The sequence below is a fragment of the Mesoplodon densirostris genome, chromosome 4, assembly GCF_025265405.1.
Source record: "Mesoplodon densirostris isolate mMesDen1 chromosome 4, mMesDen1 primary haplotype, whole genome shotgun sequence".
NCBI lineage: Eukaryota > Metazoa > Chordata > Mammalia > Artiodactyla > Ziphiidae > Mesoplodon > Mesoplodon densirostris.
In genome coordinates this window covers 127,653,124-127,673,280 of record NC_082664.1, presented here as the reverse complement: position 1 = coordinate 127,673,280, position 20,157 = coordinate 127,653,124, and the positions used below count along the sequence as shown (strand labels likewise).

General features: G+C 50.2%; 1 protein-coding gene and 1 non-coding gene across 4 annotated transcripts in view; one reads left to right on the top strand and one right to left on the bottom strand.

The window, feature by feature from the left end:
- The window catches only part of MEGF11 (multiple EGF like domains 11), a 385,575-nt gene that overhangs the window by 35,619 nt on the left and 329,799 nt on the right, over positions 1-20,157 (bottom strand). The window lies entirely within an intron of this gene.
- LOC132489532 (U6 spliceosomal RNA) lies at positions 9,370-9,477 on the top strand. The gene has a single exon (XR_009531940.1). It is a non-coding gene; the product is annotated as a U6 spliceosomal RNA (small nuclear RNA).

Below are 20,157 nucleotides of genomic sequence, written 5' to 3'. Positions count from 1 at the left end.
AGGACTATAAATAGCCCAAAAGAATATGTTTAAGCTCTGAGGGCCTTGGCCGGGGTGCAAATTGCGTGCTCGGTTTATGATTTTCTCTGCGTGAGTTTACTTTAAGAGGAAGGGTTTTCTCTCCTGGCATCCTCATTAGTGTCTCCAACCCCGGTCCTCCTAGGAGGCCTCAAGGGGCCTGTGAGTCCAACTGCGGGTCTGCTGGTGGGGCTCAGAGAGGACTGACCACCCTGCCCTGCTCTAGGGGGCAAGATGCAGAGAACCCACCTCGAGATATCTGCTCTCCAGAAGGCTGCACCAGGGCCCATTTTCTCCCAGTGTAGCCTGTGCATGGATATGGACGGTCAGCTTGGCCTTACAACAGCCCTGGGAAGTCCCCAGGTGACAGGACTTTAGCTTCCCAGAGAAGGAAGTAGAGACAGAGAGGGGCAGGGACTTACCCAGGGCCCCATGGTGTATCAGTGAGGGCGAAGGAGAAAGAACCAGATCTTTCCGGAAAGGTGGCAGAGCCCAGTGGTTAGAGAATGGAGTCTAGTGCCATCCTGCTTCCACTACTTATTCACGGTATGACCTTGCACAATTTACTAAACCCCTTGGGGACTCAGTTCCTCCATCTGTAATATGGGAATAATAATGCCCCTACTTCATAGGATTGTTAAGAGGATTAAATTAGTTATAAATGAAGCAGATAGAACAGTTCCTGGCAGGTAGAAAGCACTATAAGAGCTATTATTACTACAAAGAAATAGTATCTCTTACGAAAAGAATACACAAGACCCTCAAAAGTTTCAGCAGAAGGCATCTCTGGAGGAGGAATCCATCTCTCACTTGATGAACAAAGGCCGGGCCCTGTGCAGGAGAGGAGGGCTGGCGTTCACATTGGGCACGTGGCCTCACGTCCCCAGGTTCACCCTCCTGCCATCTCCGCCAGGCTGTCTCCCTGGTTCCCCTCATCACAGCTGAACAGGCCAGACTTTTCCCATGGTTTGGGGGGATGGAATATGACCACTCACTGAGGGGCTACCATGTGCCAAGAGCTGTGTGTTCTAAACACTCTCCATTTGTTAGCTCCTGATGGCAAAAAATCCAGATGGGGAAGCAGGCAGCTTCTAAAGGATACAGTTCTGCCCTGAAGGCCTAGTACATCTCCCCGCTCCTCCATCTCGCCGTCCTGACCCGACCAGGTTCAAACCCCTCAGTAAGCACAAGTACTAACAGTGAAACTTTTTGTCAAATTCCCTACCTTCTGGCCTCTGATCTGCGGGTCTGTGTGTGTCGCTGATTGGCTGTCTCTGGTGATGGACACGCACAGCAAGACAATAATCAGCCTAACTTCTCAGGTTTAGACTTACAGCTCCTCCCACCTCAAGGTGTCCCCTGGCCAAGGTCTGGCAATTCCCAGGGTGCCCGTGTGCCAACCCCCCCCATGTGGCCATTCTCTCACCCACACATCTCCCCAGTTTGGTGCACCACGAACGGGCCTTAATCACAATGGCCTGTGTGGTATCTGAGCTTACAGGGGTATTTATGTCTACACTTGCTTAGGCAGTCAGTATACACACTTGTGAGTCTGTGTGTGTGTGTGTGTGTGTGTGTGTGTCTGGGGGCACCTGTTTATCCATCTGTGTGGATTTGGGTATAAATTTGTGACTCCTTCCTCGTCCTCGTCCTTCCCTCCTGCTGTGTTCCCTCCCTAGCCTCCCTGGCCTGCCCTGGTGGGAACTGGGTGCACCAACAGCCACCACCATCCTAGCACCGTGGGGCTCCGGGTTAGCTCACATGCCTGCCTCCGCCCTGGGCTGTCAGCTGAGGGAGCCAGGGATCTGATTTAATTCATGTCTAGATTCTCAGGGTTTAAGACCCTGCTGGTGCATAAATGGGCCCTCGATAAATGTTGTTTAATTGAAATGAGATGTTTGTGTGTACATGCTGGCTTCTACCATGGACAGAACCAGAAGGACTGGGCACTTTCCATATGCTTTCTCTCTCATGCCAGGCAATTCACCAAATGTTTGCTGAGTGGGGGCCAACTCTGAGCCAGCCCTGGGAGTGGGCTCCAGGGACACACAGGAGCCTGTGACCTGCTCTCTGCTCTTGGGCAGCTCCAAGGCAGTGGCCACACAGGGACACTCATGCTTGCATCTAGATGTGTTTATTTGTCCACTTATTTACTGTCTGTCTCCCCCAGTTAGACTAGAAACTTCATGAGAACGGGGACCTTATCTGTCTTGGTTGCCCCGGTATCCCTAGCTCAGTACCTGGCACAGAATAGAAGTATTCTATGAATACTCTTGGACAAATGAGTGAGGGGTCCTGGTGGCCCGGGGTTCTGTGGCTCCCATCACACACAGGAAGCAGAATATTGTCTGGTCTAAGGAAGAGTCCCATGCTCCCACACCAACTCTGGGCCTCCCTGGGGGCTCTTGTGCAAAGGGAAAGCCAGGCCAGATCCTGGTCTATGGTTCCATGCCCCATCCTGCCACCCCCTGCCCAAACCCTGCCCGGCCAGGCTGAGGGTCAGAAGTACGGCCAGAAAATTACCCTGTTGGCCTCGAGTGCATCCACTCTGGAAGACAAGACCCTCCAAGCTGAACAGGATCTCAGAGATGATCAAATTCATTGCCTTCATGAGAAGGAGACTGAAAGTCAGAGTGAGCCCATGAGGCAGAACTGGGACTTATCTACCCTCTTCCCCCGAGCCCAGTGCCTGGCCCAGACCAGCCTTGAATCCACGTCTGTTGATCTTTTCAGATTCTGGAAAAAAGGACAGGATGAGAACCCAGGGAAGTTGGGGAGTTTGTATTTGGCATCTCATGTGTTTCAGAGAGCCTAGCGCCTCTGCTCACTCCCTCAATTAAGGCCCTTTATTGAAGCTGTTCCCCAATATCTCCATCCAGAATTCCTACACACCTTGCTGCTGGAAAACAGCTTTCTCTTCTGATTGACTGATGCTCATACTAGGTAACATACAGGCCTTGGTTTCCTTATCAATTATATGTGGCTGTTGAAATCAATCCGTCTCCCCAACTTTTCACCACCAAGAGCCCTTGTTAGTATCTTCCCTCTTCAAAGCTCTCTCAGTTTGAGAGACACTGTGCTCATCGTGTGCTGGTGTCTAAACAGGTGCAATCTGGCCAGTGACCACATGCCGTGTGATGCAGGTGGCAGCATCCTAGCCACCAACCATGACCTGGAAATTCCTATGACATCACCTATAACCAATCAGGGCTTCTGATTAGCTCACGCTAACCCGGGAGATCACATAGAGTTCATTTAATTCTAATTAACAGCAGAAGAAAAACCTTGGTGTTTTAGTGAGCTTTGTCACAGGTAATGGAAGACTGCCTGTAGGCTTTGTGAAATGTTCAAAACCACTCCTGGCAACCTGCTGCAGCCTCTGCACGTGTCTAGCTGGGAACCACTGGCTGGATCATGTCTAAGGACCTTTTAGCTCTGACTCTCTTGAGCATCTTCTTGCATGCAGTAGGGGTCTTAACCTGAAGAAGTGAGGAGTGGTGGGAATGCAGGCCTGGGGTGGGGAGCCCTCCTGGAATCTAAAAGTCACACCATCTGGGTGGCCACCTATTCTGTTAATGTGCAGCCTGGGACTGGTCACATACCCGTTCCTATCAGTGGTGGGACAGCTCCTTGTGCCAGAGCTGGAAAGGACGTTGGGAATCACTTGGTCCGGCTACCTTGTTTTACACGTGAGGAAACTGAGGCCAAGAGAGGGAAAGTGACTTGCCCAAGGTCACACAGCCAATGCTAGGCAGAGATGGGTTTGGAACTCGAATCTCCTGGCTCCCATTTCAGCACAGGATGCTAAGATCCCAGATGTGGTGAAACTCTGGGATAGCCTATGCTGCCCCTGATCACTCACACCGACAGCACACTCACCACCTAAGCACAGAGCATCCAGAGGACACGGCCCTGACCTTGAGGAAGGGCCACCGGCCAGGCCCAGACACTTTGGTCCTTTCTCAGCACCTGGCAGTTGATATCTGGGTGTCTTTATATTGCTATCTATCCCCATTACACTTGCATAGCCCGCCCCCCTCCTCCAGCCCAGGAAAGGGAGCCCTCCACTTCCCACAGGGGCAGGTCCCCGAGGTTCCAGCTTCTGCGGAGGGAAGCCTGCCAGTCCTGCTCAGTGTCTTCATTCTGTGAATAGAGGATGGATGTGAACTCTTCCTCCCATCCAAAGGCCTGCTAATTATAGATGCAGCATAGGCTATTAACATCTTGAACTTGATTTGAAAGAGCTACTGGCAGAACCCCTGGAGCTGGTCTCACTAAAGAGATGCAAATCTCCCCTCCACCTTCCACCTGCAGGCCTCTCACTGTTGTGGCCTCTCCCGTTGCGGAGCACAGGCTCCGGACACGCAGGCTCAGCGGCCACGGCTCACGGGCCCAGCCACTCCGCGGCATGTGGGATCTTCCCGGACCGGGGCACGAACCCGTGTCCCCTGCCACGGCGGGCGGATTCTCAACCACTGCGTCACCAGGGAAGCCCTCCACCTGCCTTCTTGTACAATGTGGCAACACAGGCCCAGACCCCGGTGGATAATGAGTTATATGTTCTATTAAATTTGTTTCAAATGCTGTTTATTGAATTTTCTCCCCCGCAATATGCTGCTTTGTAGTTTGGCCCTGTTTGGGAAAATTAATCAACAGCTGGGTTCCTTGTGTTGATCATCCATTTTCCTTGCAATGGGCAGGAGATTAATGAGTATTTTTTGGAGTGAAAGAGGAGAAGGATGGAAAGTGGCTGACCCTCCCTCATACAAAAGGGGTAGGCAATTGTGCAAGTTTGTCTCAGGGTCCCCTTAAATATGTTCTGTGGGTAGAAGGCAGTGTAAACGGAGTGGACTAGGTTCTCTAGATCCAGGCTGAGGTAGTGGGCAGGCTCCGCAGGCCCATGGGAACTCAGCAGAAAGGACTCTGGGACAGACAACCAGGGAAGTTGGCCTGGCCCCCATGTCTTCTTGCTGGAGGAGTAGGGATGGCTTGGGCAAGAAAGGGCCCTGGACCTGGGGTCACAGTACATGGGTTTAAGTGAGGCAAAGGTACTGGCTCACGGTGACCTGGCTTCATTCGTTCACCCATTCAATCCACAAACGCCTGTTGAGCATCTACCATAGGCCAGGTGCCGTGACAGGCCCTGGCCTCACTAACCATCACGCTAGACTAGGTGTGACCTAAGGTCCCCTTCAGCTCCCATATTCTTTAACTTTCCCCTGCCCTTCCACTTCCAGAGCAGGTTTCCCTGTTCCCTGCTCCTTTGTGACACTTTTCACAATTGTGATGAATTAAAACAAAATCAGCTGTCATTCACTAGATTGTAAGTTCCATGAGGGTAAGGACTGGGTCTCTTTTCCTCAGCTCTATGGCCCTGGCCCTAGCATGGTGCCTCGACCACAGTCAGTGCTCAGTGCCTATGGGTCGAATTAATTCAGTCATTCAGGGAATGTTTTTGAAGCACTAGTAGGTGTCTGACACTGTGCTAGGCCGGGGGACACTCCGTGAGCAGAACAGAGCTTGTCCCTACTCTCACGGAGTTTACCCTTTAGTGGCCGGAGCGGGGTGAGGCACAAGATGAGGCTGTGGCATGAAAGGGCTCAGGCTAGGCCTCTCCCTACTTCCAGATGTTCTGCAGTGGCCTCCCCAGTCCTCTGGTGGTTCCTCTTCCCCTCTTCTCCTGTGCTGTTCCTAGAGTTTCAGGGCCACCAACGCAAGCTGATTTAGGTGTCCAATCGCACTTCAATGCCAGAAGCACACATGTGGAATGTACTTCACTGTTTACAGAGCCCCTTGTCAGGCAAGCAGCTGCTCATTGCCAAGCAGAGTGTCAGCCCTGGGCTGCTACATTCCCCCTGCCTACCCTTCTTGGTCACCGCCACTCCCAGCTCTGAGGGCTCAGGCAGTGGGAGCCTCATTTGTGATTTCCCAGGGAGAAAGAGTGACACGCAGTCCACAAGGCAAAGAGAAAACAGCTTGGACTGCATGCCAGCCACAGAGGCCTCTCCAATGCAGAGCAAACCTCACTGGACCTAATTAGTGTGTCACTGATAAAGCAGCAACTGACAGTGGATGCATGTTGGGGAAGAGAAACTCTGCATAAGGCATGAGGAACAGAGGGCCAGAGAGATGAGAGGGAGAGACGGACGGAGGCCACTTGTCACATCCATCCCCATCCCTGCTTCCCTGTGCCAAGGGGGTAATGCCCAGGGCCTGTGCGGCTGACTCATTCTGCCTGGCTCCCCTGGAGGACAGGTGGAGAAGGGCTGAAGGTTAGGCCTGGAAACCCTAGGTCTGTCCAACATGAGTAGGCTGTCAGTGACCTGAGGCTGCTCTGTACAGTTGTGCAGGCTGTGCACTGCACAACTCTAGAGATGCCACTCATATGGCAGTCACTACAGCTTGTGTATATATTACATCAGTTTTTGGGCAAATGTCAGTAGAACGTCTTGAGAAAGGGGTGTTTTTTCCTAATTTGCACAAATATGCTATATAAATTTGACCCCTCAAGAGGTCTCCCTAGAGGAGCTCAGACACCTCCTAATAGTTCCCAAACAGATACCAAGACATTTCAGGAAGACCTGAGACACAGTGAATGTGGCCAAAGAAGGACATTTGGGATCAAGTTCAGGCCTTGTTCACTTAGCTGGTAAACTAAGCTGGTAAACCAAGCTGGGGTCCTCCTGGAGACTTCGATGGTAAAACCAAGTTTCTTTTCTCCTCTGTGTTGATGCCCTTGTCCCATCTGTAGCCCCTTTCTCTTCTCCAACCATTCCCTCCCCTGAGAGCCTCTCCTGAGCTCCAAGAAGGCATCACAGGCTAATAAGGGCTTATTGAACACTCTTGAGAGGTATCTGTATCTTATCAGGAGGCTCTCAAGTCTAAACTCCCTGGAAATGTTCTTGCATGCTGGGTACATGCATAGTGGGCAGTCCCTGGAGAAGGGGGAGCAGGTGTGGGCAAGACTCTGGTCCTTACTGTTGTCCACGCCCCTTCACCCCAACAGACAGGGCTGACCCTTGGCTTAGGACAGACTGACCCATCCCCAGTGCTGGAGGTAGGAGGAAGGAGACTCAGATTTTTAACTGCCCCCTTGGTGCTAGCCTGTGCCAGGCGCTTTTTGTTCCTTGTCTCCTTTTGTTCTTATAACAGCCCTGCAGGGAAGGAATGACATCTAGAGAGAGAACCATCCTGGAGAGAGGCCAAAGCGAGGCTGGAGGGGTCCACTTGCCCTGAGTCACACTGTGGGAAAGGGGCCAACTGACTCCACAGCCCACTCTTTCCTCTAGACCTGGCTGCCTTGACTGCAGACAGGGCAGGAGTGACAGGGATCCCAATGTCCTGAGCACCTAATATATACCAGGCCCTGTAGTCAGTGCTTTTCTACACATTTGATGTTAAATATATGCTGACAATGGAGGCGGGAATGGCTAATAGGGGCTTTTGGAGGGAACTCTTAGGGGGCATTTGTATCTTATGTTACGAGGCTCCTGAAGTCCAAAAGCCTTTAAGGCTTGAAAGAATAAAGCTAACATGGAATAACAGGTAGTGGGAGCGAGTGTTAGACTGGGGATTGTGCCAACATCCATCAAATACTGTATATCCTCTGAAAGAGAGAAAGCTGGTTACAGTGATGGTGATGGTGATGCTGCTGCTGCTGGTGCTGATGATGCCTGGGGATGCTCGCAACATCACACACACAGGCCGGCCTCAGCTCTCAGTTAAGAGAAAGGAGCTTCCTGTGACAGCTTCACTCTCCCGCTCCTGCTCCCCCAGCACTGAGCCCTGTCAAGTGCTCTGGCAGCTCCTGAGTACCTGGGAGGTGGGGATGATTCTGACCACAGAGGATCAGCACACCTCTCGCAGGCCTTCTGGGTCCTACTCCCTTAGCAGACAGAACAAGGCTTCGCTGCAAAGCCTGGGCTGGAATCTTCGGGACTTTCTGGGCAAACACTGACAGCATATGGCCTCAATCACTCTGCATTGGGTTTCATGATTTCCCTAGTGGTTTTAGAAAGTGCCAAAGAACAGTGGCTCTAAAGTGCTGGGAAATCCCACACTGGGAGGGTCTTCACGAGCACTTAGAGGAGTGTGAGGGTAGATCATGGAGGGGGCAGCAGGACAAGATGAGACTGAAGCATGGGAAGGGTGCAGGTGGGCCGCCTCCCTACTTCCAGATGTTCTGCAGGCTGTTTTTGGTGAGCCTGTGTGTGTGTGTGCAAGGAGTGGTACCCACTTCTGATGTATGTCATGTGAGTAATACACGTGGGCCCTAGGTAGACCAGATGTACAAATGTTTTGCCTGTGTGGAAGAGCAGGTTAGGGATAGGATTTTGGCTTGCTGTCCCAGTGTCTTGGTTTGAATGGTAGCTTATAGGCCACCCCCCACCCCCGCCAGCCCGCTGCCCCATGCACGGTCTATGCAGCGTGTGACTTTGGTGTGAGTGTGCTCTGTGTCAGTGGTGTGACAGCTGTGGGGTAAGCTTAGCATCTGCATGTCAGACATTGGGCTGATCCTGGTCACAGAGCCTCGAGGGGGGATTTGACCACGGTGGCTTTGCGCATGGCGTGCACGGCAAGGACACGCGGGGTCCACTTTGTGGGGTCGGATATATGGGGTGTGTGTGCGTGTGTACTGCAGAACCCAGCTCCTCTGGGGTGGTGGCTGGGAGGTGTGGGCCCAGGGCGGTGGCCTGCAGAGCCAGAGGTCGACTATGTTGACAGTGATAATGTCCCAAGTGGGAATCAGATTGTGGGGGACAGAGGGCCCTGCAGGGGCTGATGGGGGTTGTTTACTAGAGTCCAAGCAAAATGTGGCACATTCATGACTTAGGGGACGCTCTAAAGGACCTGGGAATTTATTCAGTGAGCTTTACTGATCATTCTCTGTGCAGGCCCAGGAATGGACTGGGGTTAGGAGGCTGGCAGGATGGGGAAAAGGGACAAATCAGAAAGACCTGCCCTCCAGCAGCTTTCTGTCTAGTAGAGAGGACAGAATCATCCACAGTGTGCCACCGAGTGGGTGTGCAGTGTCCTATGGGAAGGTTGTGTCCCATAGGAAGAAAGCAAGTAGGCTTTATGAGGAGATGGCAACTGAGCTGATCCTGTATGGATGCACAGGCAGAATTTGGCCAGGAGGATAGAGAGCAAGGGCATTCCAGGGAAAGGAAAGACTGAACAAAGGTAAAGAGGAGACACTGTACATGGGAGGGTGGGTGTGTCTCCAGGTTAAGGCAATCCATTTGGATTTTCCAGAGCACCACGGCTGAAGGGTAGCAGTGGGACAGGAGCCTGAAGGTCAGACTGGCCCAGCCAGGAAGGCTTCAAACTTTACCCTAAAGACAAAGGCAGGTGCTTGCTTCAGGCAGCACACATACTAAAACTGGAATGATACAGAGAGGATTAGCATAGCCCCTCTGCAAGGAGGACACGCAAATTCGTGAAGTGTTCCATATTTTTCTATATATAGAAAGCCCTAAAGACTCCACACAAAAACTACTAGAACTGATAAACGAATTTAGCAAGGTAGCAGGATACAAGTTTAACATACAGAAATTGGTTGCATTTCTTTACACTAACTATGAAATATCAGGAAGGGAATGTAAACTAACAATCCCTTTTAAAATCGCATCGAAAAATAAAATACTTAGGAATAAACCTCACTAGGAGGTGAAAGACATATGCTGAGAACTACAAAACATTAATAAAGGAAATTGAAGATGATTCAAAGAAATGGAAAGATATCCCATGTTCTTGAATTGGAAGAATTAATATTGTTAAAATGGCCATACTACCCCAAGCAGTCTATAGATTTAATGCGACCCCTATCAAAATACCCATTACACTTTTTACAGAACTAGAGAAAATAATTCTAAAATTTATATGGAACCATAAAAGACCCAGAATTGCCAAAGCAATTTTGAGGAAAAAAACAAAGCAGGAGGCTTAACCCTCCCAGACTATGGACAATACTACAAAGCTACAGTAATCAAAACAGTGTGGTACTGGCACAGAAACAGACATATGGCTCAATGGAATAGAATACAGAGCCCAGAAATAAACCCATACACCTATGGACAATTAATCTTTGACAAAGGAGGCAAGAATATACAATGAGGACAATGGACAGCCACATGTAAATCAATGAAATTAGAACACACCCTCACACCATACATAAAAATAAACTCAAAATGGCTTAAAGACTTAAATATAAGACAAGACATCATAAAACTCCTAGAAGAGAACATAGGCAAAACATTCTCTGACATAAATTGTACAAATGTTTTCTTATGTCAGTCTCCCAAGGCAATAGAAATAAAAGCAAAAATAAACAAATGGGACCTCATCGAGCTTATAAGCTTTTGCATAGCAAAGGAAACTGTAACAAAACAAAAAGACAACCTACGGACTTGGAGAAAATATTTGCAAATGATGCAACTGACAGGGCTTAATTTCTGAAACATACAAACAACTAATACAATTCAATAACAATAAAAACAACAAAAACCAACCCAATCGAAAAATGGGCAGAAGACCTAAATGGACATTTCTCCAAAGATGGCCAATAGGCACATGAAAAGATGATCATCATTGCTAATTATTAGAGAAATGCAAATCAAAACTACAATGAGGTACCACCCCACACTGGTCAGAATGCCCATCATTAAAAAGTCTACAAATAATAAATGTTGGAGAGGGTGTGGAGAAAAGGGAATCCTCTTACACTGTTGGTGGGAATGTAAATTGGTATAGCCACTATGGAAAACAGTATGGAAGTTCCTCAAAAAATTAAAGAGTTGCTATATGACCCAGCAGTTCCACTCCTGGTCATATACCCAGACAAAACTATAATTTGAAAAGATACGTGCACCCCTATGTTCATAGAACACTATTTACAATAGTCAAGACATGGAAACAACCTAAATGTCCATCAACAGATGAATGGATAAAGAAGATGTGGTATACAATGGAATATCACTCAGCTATTAAAAAGAATGAAATAATGCCATTTGCAGCAATATGGTTGGACCTAGAGATTATCATACTAAGCAAAGTAAGTCAGAAAGAGAAAGACAAATACCATATGACATCACTTACAAGTGGAATCTAAAATATGACACAAATGAACTTATCTATGAAACAAACAGACTCACAGACATAAAGAACAGACCTGTGGTTGCCAAGGGGGAGGGGAGTGGGGGAGGGATGGATTGGGAGTTTGGGATTAGCAGATGCAAACTAGTATACATAGGATGGATAAACAACAAGGTCCTACTGTAAAGCACAGGGAACTATATTCAATATTCTGTGATAAACTGTAATGAAAAAGAATATATATATGTATAAGTGACTCAATTTGCTGTACAGCAGAAATTAACACAACATTGTAAATCAAATATACTTCAATAAAATTAAAAAAAAAAAAGACAAAGGCAGGTCCCCGAGAGCAGGCAAGTGACTCTGTGTTTCAGCCTATTTTAGGAACCCCCTCTTGTGAAGGCAGGCATCTGGGCCACTCTTTTCTGTTTGAGAGAGGTTGAGAGTCCAGACTCAGGCAAATCCAGTGGCTTATCGATTGTGGAATCATTAAAAAAAAAAGTTATAGAATGAATGCAAAGGAAGGCCAGAAGTTGAAACCTGATAGGCTTTTACTGGGGAACAAAAAGAAATGGAGGAGGGGGACTTCCCTAGTAGCACAGTGGTTAAGAATCCACCTGACAGTGCAGGGGACATGGGTTTGATCCCTGGTCCAGGAAGAGCCCACATGCCGCGGAGCAGCTAAGCCCGTGCACTGCAACTACTGAGCCCAGGTGCTGCAACTACTGAAGCCCATGCGCCTAGAGCCCGTGCTCCACAACAAGAGAAGCCACTGCAATGAGAAGCCCACGCACCGCAATGAAGAGTAGCCCCCATTCGCCTCAACTAGAGAAAGCCCTCACGCAGCAACGAAGACCCAACGCAGCCAAAAATAAGTTAAAAACAAACACAAAAGAAATGGAGGTGGGAAAGGCCGCCTCTACTGTCCACACTGCCCATCCTTCCCATCCCCCAACTCTATATAAATTACTCAAGTCTTTTAAATCTGGTTTCCTCTGGGCCCGGAGGTGTCTCAGACAAGTTCTCATAGAATGCATCACTATACATAATACGGGCCTGGGATGTGCTCTCCATTTAAGAACCTGAGGCCTCGGGGGGGCAGGTTTGAAGGCAGCTCAGTTCAGACCTCCCAGCAGGAAGGGATGAGGTGGCTGAAGGCCTGGGTCAGAGCCTGTCTGGGGTTGCAGGCCTGGGGGAAAAGAGGGGAGCAAGCCCTCAGAGGGAGATGGGGCAGGAGGGGTTTGTCCTGGCAGCATTTGCCTGGGGAGGGGCTCAGCCTCCGGTTTGAGAGAGGGGAAGGCTGAGATGCTCAGAGTTGTGTAACCTTGCCATGACTGTGTCCTTGTGTGTAAAATGGCAACGGCGACATCTAACCTCAGAGGGCTGTGGGAACACCTGAGGTGATGGATGTGAGAGCATTTTGTAGTGGAAGAACCGTGATACAGACGGGTGTCACGGTGATGACGCGGTGCTCTATCCACACCACCGCCTGGGAAACTGACACTTTCCCTCAGCTCCCAGACAGATGCCTGGTTGCCCTATAGTTTGACACCACTTCCTAATTCAGCTCTCACGGTTGGAGCACCCCTGTGGCCATGCTTAAGGTTTCATTTTGGTGGGGGGCAGCGAGGATCACTCTGGGTTTGCCCACGGAAGGGGCAGGTCAGTGGCAGAAGGCTGCATCGAACCAGTGGGCCCTGGAACTTGACCACTGGGTTAGGTCCTGGCTCTGACAGTTCTAGGACCTTGGGCAACTTCCTCCTTTTCCGCATTATTGGGGTAGAATTAACAAACTCTGTGCAAGTTATTAACCTCGCTGTGTCTCCGTTTCCCTATCTCCAAAAACGGGGATTATAATAGTACTTTCTTCCAAGGGTAGGGGTGACGATTAAATAAATGATTACATGTAATGTTCTTAGAACAGTGTCTGGCCCAGAGGAATTGCTATAAGTGCTTTAGGCATTCTGATTATTACCCGCGGCCGAATTTGAGCCCAAGCCCACTGCAGATGGAAGAAAAGAAATGTAAGATTTACCCACTCTGTGCCAGTTTGGTAGTGCTTACCCTGTTTCATCCTTATACCATCCTAGGAGGAACTCCACGTGCGAGGTGAGCAGAGTGAGGCTCAAGAGGTGATCCTGCTGGCGAGCATGTCACCCCGCTGGCGAGCAGCAGAGCTGAGATTCAAACTCAGGTTTCCTGACTCAGACCTCATGCTCTTCCCCCTCTGCCAGCGGCCTCCACTGAACCATGGGGAGTGACGGGAACCAGCATCTGCTGAACACCTACTGCGTGCTGGGTCCCTAAACCGTGATGTCACCGTCTCCCCACACAGGGCGTGGAGGTCAAGTGAGGCAGCGTTCCGTCCCGGCCCTGCTCAGGGCTGCAGTGACTCCCTCTTGCCTGCTGAGCTCAGCACCAGTGCCCACCTGGCTGCAGGGTCCAGCCTGCTCTGCGTTCACTCTTCCCTTTGGATTCCCTACACCCCTGCTCACCGGGGCCACCTGCGCTGAAGGCTGGAGCACCTGGGCCCCGCTCCCCTGGGCCTGCCTCAGGGAGTGAACACTCCTCAGAACTTTCAGGAGAGGGGAGAACAATTACTTCGTAGTGTTTTTGGAGAGACCTTTTGAGATTGTTTTTTTCATTTACCCCCATTGTTAGTCTTCCTATTAGCCCCACCTTAAAGTAATTTATTCATGACCTTTTTCTGCAACATTTTGCATTTTCCAGACATCTTCTGTCAGGAGTCCCTTCCCCTCCTGGGGTCCGTAATTACTCTTGCAGATGGAATTACTGGTGCTAAGGACTAAGCGGGGAGATGGCTGGGGAGGGGCCAGGCTAGGTGGGGCTTTGGAGCTTCAGGGCAGGGGTAGCAGCTGGGGAGTGGGCTCTTCCTTTGCTCCAGACCCACAGCCTTGGCGGGGGAGTTAGTCTGCGGCCTGGACCCCACTGCTCTCGCTCACGCCTCTGGGTGCACACACCTGGCACTGCTTCTAGCCTTCTCAGCAACGTGTCTCATCTCAGCTTCATCCCAGACCGAGGATACAGGGAGCAGGGTTTGTGCCCCATTTTGCAGAAGATGAAGTTAGACACAGAGAGGTGAATGGACGTGGGTAAAGTCAAACAGTGAGTAGGCGGCCGAGCCAGGGCTGGGGCCCAGGTCTGACTCCCGGCTGGCCTCTGCTCAGCACGGACTACCCCGCACGGCTGTCCTGGGGCGAGCCTGGCCTTGGAGCCATAAGCCCTGGGTTCTAGGCCCAGTTCGAGGTCCTGGTAGGTCAGGTCTTATAACTGCTCTGAACTGCAGTTTCCTCATCTGTTGAGATACAGCTAACAATCCTCGCCTTGCTTTCCTCACAGGAGAGCTGTGAGGACTTAACAAGCTTAGGTGTGAGACAGCTAGCTGGGTAAACTGTAAAGTGCTGCCCCACAGTAAGGGAGGGAGACTGAGGGTCCCAGCCATCTCCCCTTGAAGACAAAGGGTGGGAAGTCACTTGGTTCCAACTGAGAAATAAGGTAGCTAGGGTTGTCCCCTCTCCTGGGAAAAGGCCTGAGAGAGTGTCAAAGCTGGCTATTTACCACAGATCCACAGCCCTCTCCTCTCCAGACAACTTTTGTTTGTGGCTCAAAGTGTAGGCTCTGGATTCAAACAGCTATAGGCTCAGCTCCTGGTGACCACGGACCAACTAGGGAAAGTTACTTCAGCTCTCTGAGCCTCAGTTTCCTCATCTGCAAAGTGGGGATCCTCATAGCCTCTACTTACAGGGTTGCTGCAAGGATTAAGTAAAATAACGTATGAAAAACAGAGAGCCTGGCCTAGGGCCCGCCACGGTTCCTCAGTGCTGCAAACGTGGGCCACTGTCACCCTTACTCGGCCATCCACTTCCTCCAGACCTTTCAGGGAAGCTCCTCTGACTCGTGGCCCCACCCCACGCTGTACAGTCTGCGGGGCGGCCAGGACTGGGAGTTGGAAAGGGAAGAAACTCCATCATCGACAGAGACTTGGACAAAAGGAAAACTGGGAGTGTTTAAAGCATGGACGCCTCAGACCAGCCCCGAGAGCTTCTTCTGCTGTATGGAGAGAGCTGCAGGGACCAGGCCTGAGACCCAAGCCCCAGCTCTGGACTCCAGTAATGAGGGCAGTGATAAAGACGCAAGGAGCACGGCCGGGAGAGGGTGGTGTGACAGGGGGACCGTTTATTTTTTAGAACAGAAGAGTCAGCAATTTTCCCTAATAAAGCTACAAACCATGGAGTCCCAGCGGGGGAAGGCTGGACTCAGCCTTTGGGACACAAAACCAATTTTCCCTATTTTGCGCTGTGGATTAATTGCCAACATGATTTAACACTCTGGTGACACCCCTATCCCTCTCTGCCCTGGGAAAAATCAGTAGGTGTCTGCTGTGGGGACAGCAAACTCATGAGATGGAGGTGAAGGTGGAAAAAGCATCTGACTGGGAGCTATGTCACTCGCTTCACGTCCCAGTTCTGCCAATGATTTGCTGTGTGACCTAAGTCACTTTCCCTGTCGGGACCTTGGTTGCCTCCTTTGCAAAATGAGAGGGTGCACCAGAGAAGCACTGAGCGTTCTTCCAACTCTGCCACTGTAAAGGGTAATTCTCATTTTGTGCTCACACAGACCAGGAAGGGCAGGCATTATTAACCCATTTAACAGATGGGAAACTAAGGCTCAAAGAGGCTGAGTACGTTGCCTAAGGTCACACAGCTACAGAGCGGAAGACTTGGGATTCCAATCCAGGCCTGTCTGACCCCAAAGTCCATGACCTTTGCCTCCAGTAAACACAAGGAACCTTGACAATCAGTTATTGAACATTCAGTACATGCCAGGCTTTTCCCTAAGCACTGTGCATATTTTATCTAATTCAATCCAAAGAATAACACTAGAATGTAGTGCCATTATTTCCCGTTTTATAGATGAAAAACTAAGGCTTGAGAAGCATAAGTAACCGGGCCAAGGCCATTCAGCAGATGACGACAGAGCTGGGATTTGAGTACTGGACTCTGTACGTGTGTGTATGTGTTTATATTTTGGGATCATTTCTGCTATTTTGCACTATCTGTGCTCCTCTGCTCACACGGGCATGGCAGCTAGAGAGTGAATTCCTCACCCCAGCACAGCATCCAGGAAAATCCTTTACTATAATAATTAGGAAGCTAGTCAACGGTGGGGTGGTCAGGGGATGAGAAGCTGGTTTTCTAGGCACGGGGCTAACAGTCTGACCTCAGTGTGATGAAGAGCTAAACAATTAGAACAGGAAATGCACACACATAATATACGTCACCTGGCTCTAATTTTCAGTCCACGTTCTCTTCTGGCCCTGCAGCTGCCCTCTCTCCCTAGTTTCAGCTCAAGAGCCACACAAGAGGCAGACATGCGCTTTACCCAGATGGTGTGTGTGTGTGTGTGCTGGGGGAGGGTGACGTCTTCAAAGGACATAGGAAACCTTGGAGAAAAATTCAGTCACTGCTCCACTGCTATGGATTTTTGTAACTCTCATCCCCCTCCCGCCTTCACTGGCCTGAGCAGCTGAGGTTTGCCTGTGACCTACCGACTGCAGGGAGAGAGGGGAGAAAAATGGGTAAACTAGTTTGTTCATTTGGGTGATGGAGTGCCCGTTTCCCTCACCAGTATGCAAGGTTCAAAAACGTCAGACAGGGATGCAAAAAATTGCAGCATAAATAGATGAGCCCTTTAAGGTAATAGAAATTCTGTCATCCGGGGAGAAATACAGGCCCTGAATCCCATGGGAGGGGACACCAGGCCCCCCTCCCCCGCCTCCCACACTCCCCGTCCCCCTTATAGCCAGAGCTGAAAGGGAGCATCTGTGCTGAGGAACGACCAGAGGGCCCCTATCTCCCGGCCAAACGGGCTCAGTGCGGGAGGAGGTCTGGGAAATCAAGTCTTTGTAGCACTGGCAGTGACCTCACAGGCTGTTCACTCCAGGTGCCAAGGTGGCAACAATTATTTTTAGAGCAGTGGAGGAGGCTTCATCAGGCTGGCCACGTAGGTGAGGCCTTAATTAAGGAAAGCTGGCCAGCAAAGGAATGTGGAGGGGCTGAGAAACTGGCCTTCTCCCCTCTGTGATGAGAAAGTCTATTCTTCATTCTGTGGCTGCTCTTGGGAACCCTGGAGCCCTTGGGAACCCTGCAGCTCCCAGCCAGGAGGAAGTTTCAACTAACTCTGCTCTCTTCCCCTCGCCCCTATTTCCACCTTCACACAACTAATAAGCAGCAAAGCTGGTACATGAAGGCAGGGAATCTGGCTCTAGAGTCTCTGGCTAACACCACTATATAGAATTGCATAAGGTAGAAACTCATACCATTTGCCCAAAGAACCTGGAGATGATGCTGGGGGACAGCTGCTCCAGTCCCACTGCAGCTGCCTGTTTATCTGAAGTGCAGAGAAGCCAGTGGGTAGATTTAAGCTCCCGCCCTGCTGGCAAGGCCCTTCTGAAATGCCATGAATTTCCTTCCTATGAAGGTCAGTTCTGGAAACTTCTGCTAAGGGCATTCATGGCTCTTCCCAAGACTTTTATTCATTTCAGTGTCCTGAGCAAGATATTCACACGGTAGCCATGTGGTGGGGGAAGGCAGTAGGAGGTGCAGGGTTGGAGGGAGACAGACTCTGAGCCGTGTGCTATGGGAACAGAGGAGATGAAAGGGTTAATTCTAAAGTGAGGAATATTCAGGGAACACTTCATGGAAGAGGCAGCCTTTGATTTTAGCCTGAAAGGCTGACAAGGATTTTCATAGACTGAGATAAAGACAGTGGGGAGGGCATTCTAGGAAGAGGGAAAAGCTTGAGAAACAGCACAGGCAGAGGCCCAAAGCAGACGCTGTGTCTGGGGAAAAGCGGATATGTGTGGCCACAGAACAGGTTGTGGCAGGTAGCAGGGGATTAGGTTAGGGTGGACTAACTAGTTTTAAGGGCAGGTTACAAAGGACTGGGGTTTGAGCTTTATTTGGTGGGTAAGGAGAAGCCATGGAGAGGGGTGATGGGCTCCCAACTTCCAAGTGGATGGATAGCTCCACTTAGTCCCCTCAACCACAATACCCTCCCCTCACTTCCTGAACCATCCCTCACTCGGACACTCCCAGGACTCTGCCAGCTTGAGACCCCTGTCATGTGACCCTCACTCTGCCTTCCCCTACCCCTGTTCACCCTGGTGCTCTGGTTGGGTAAGGAACCCGGGTTCTAACAGGGCAAGAGCAACCTTGCAGCAGAAGCTCGTGGGAGCTGTCCAAGGTGCTGAACTGATGCCACGCCCAATTTTAAGTCCTCCCATTGTAATGATTGGCTCCCACACCATTGTTTCTGTTGGACAGAGAATTTCATTCCCATCTTATAGATGAGAAATGGAAGCCCCAAGAGTTAGAAGAACCAGAGCTAGGAACTTGGTTTCTTGCCTTTCAGCCCAGGGCTCTTTTCTCGCACTCAGCAGCCTCAAAGTAGTCCAGCACTGCATACCCGAAGTGATTCCATTGCTGCTGCCAAGCTAACATGTAAAATGCCCAGACTCTCTTCCTACTTTCATCCCTATGTTCATTTCCCCAAACACTGACAGGTATGTCCATCCCACAGCGCATCCTGACACTGACCACTGAGGGCGATCCACAGGTGCTTGGGTGGACCTGCCTGGAACAGCAGCTGTGCACGTTTATGGCCTTATTGCATCGGGAATCCCTGGGCATAACTCATCCTGACACTCTCCTTGGAAGGGAGTGCTGGGCTTGAGGGAAGCAATGTTCTCCCACACTGTCACATTTCACCAGCAATTACTGCCATTTTACTGGGCATCTAGTGTTCCAGGCCCTGAGCCGTGAACTTTCCATTTGAAGTTTCTCACTCTCGTAGCTAAGTCTCCTCTTAACAGATGAGGAAATTCAGACTTAGGCAGGATAAGTGACTTTTCAGTAGGGAGAGTGGGGATGGGAAGGCCACGATCTGAACCCAGATTCGTGTGGTTCCATGGTGACCCATCAGTCAAAGTCTATCATCTAATAGCTGAGAGCTGTGGTGGCTCCCAGCACTACTGGCTTTGTGATCATGGGCAAGTCACTTATCCTGTTTGAACTTCAAGCCCCTCATTCTCAGGCTGAGGCATGTGAAAGTGCACCTCTGTAGGGCTCCTGTGAGGAACAGAGATGAAGCATGTGGCAAGGACTCAGTAAGTGCTTGCTGCTAATGTGAATATGACTGTTATTGGGCACAAGCTCTTAGAAGGCTGGATGGGCATCTGATTAGCCTTTCCATACCCCCAGCAGCTCCCCAAGTTTTTGGTAGAGAAAATATCCAGTGTCCTGGGAAGGAAGGAGAAAGAGTGTGAGGGTTAGAACACCCTGAGTGTCAGGTGGGCTTACTTCTGCCCCATGTTCTTATGGCCTCAGGGGGTGGGGACCACCTGGCTGGAGCAGGCATGCCACTGGGCTCCCAGGGGTAGTTCAGTACTCCTCATGGTTATGTTGAGGCTGAGGCCATTCTCAGCCCTCAGACTCTGAGAGACCCTGTTTTCACAAATGTATTCCAACATCCTTCCTAAAGAGCCCTTGCTTGGCAGGAAGAGCTCTGACGGGAGAGGACAGCTGAGCATATGGCCTCACATCCATTACCATGTTGGCTACTCACATCCAATAGCAGACAGGACTGACGTGACCCTCACCTTACAGATGAGGACACTGAGGCCCAGCAAGGTAAAGCGACATGTCCAAGGTTACTGAGCTGAGGCTCAAGGTCTCCAAACTGTCAGAAAAGGGTCCTTTTAATTAGTCTCAAATTAATTGCCCATCCTAAAACTCTTGCAAGGAAAAAGGCAGGTGCATAAATTCACAAACCAACTAACAAATAAAGGCAATGCTAATTATCACTAACTGCAAGACATTTTGGGGAGGGTCTCAGCCAAGTCTGCTTTCTAACTGCTCTGATCTCCCACCCTGACCAGAGCTGGCTAACGGCAGGAAGTTGCATTCATTCAGAAGCTGGGGTGAGGGCAATGGTTTGGTTTCCCCCTTGGAACCTGGTGTG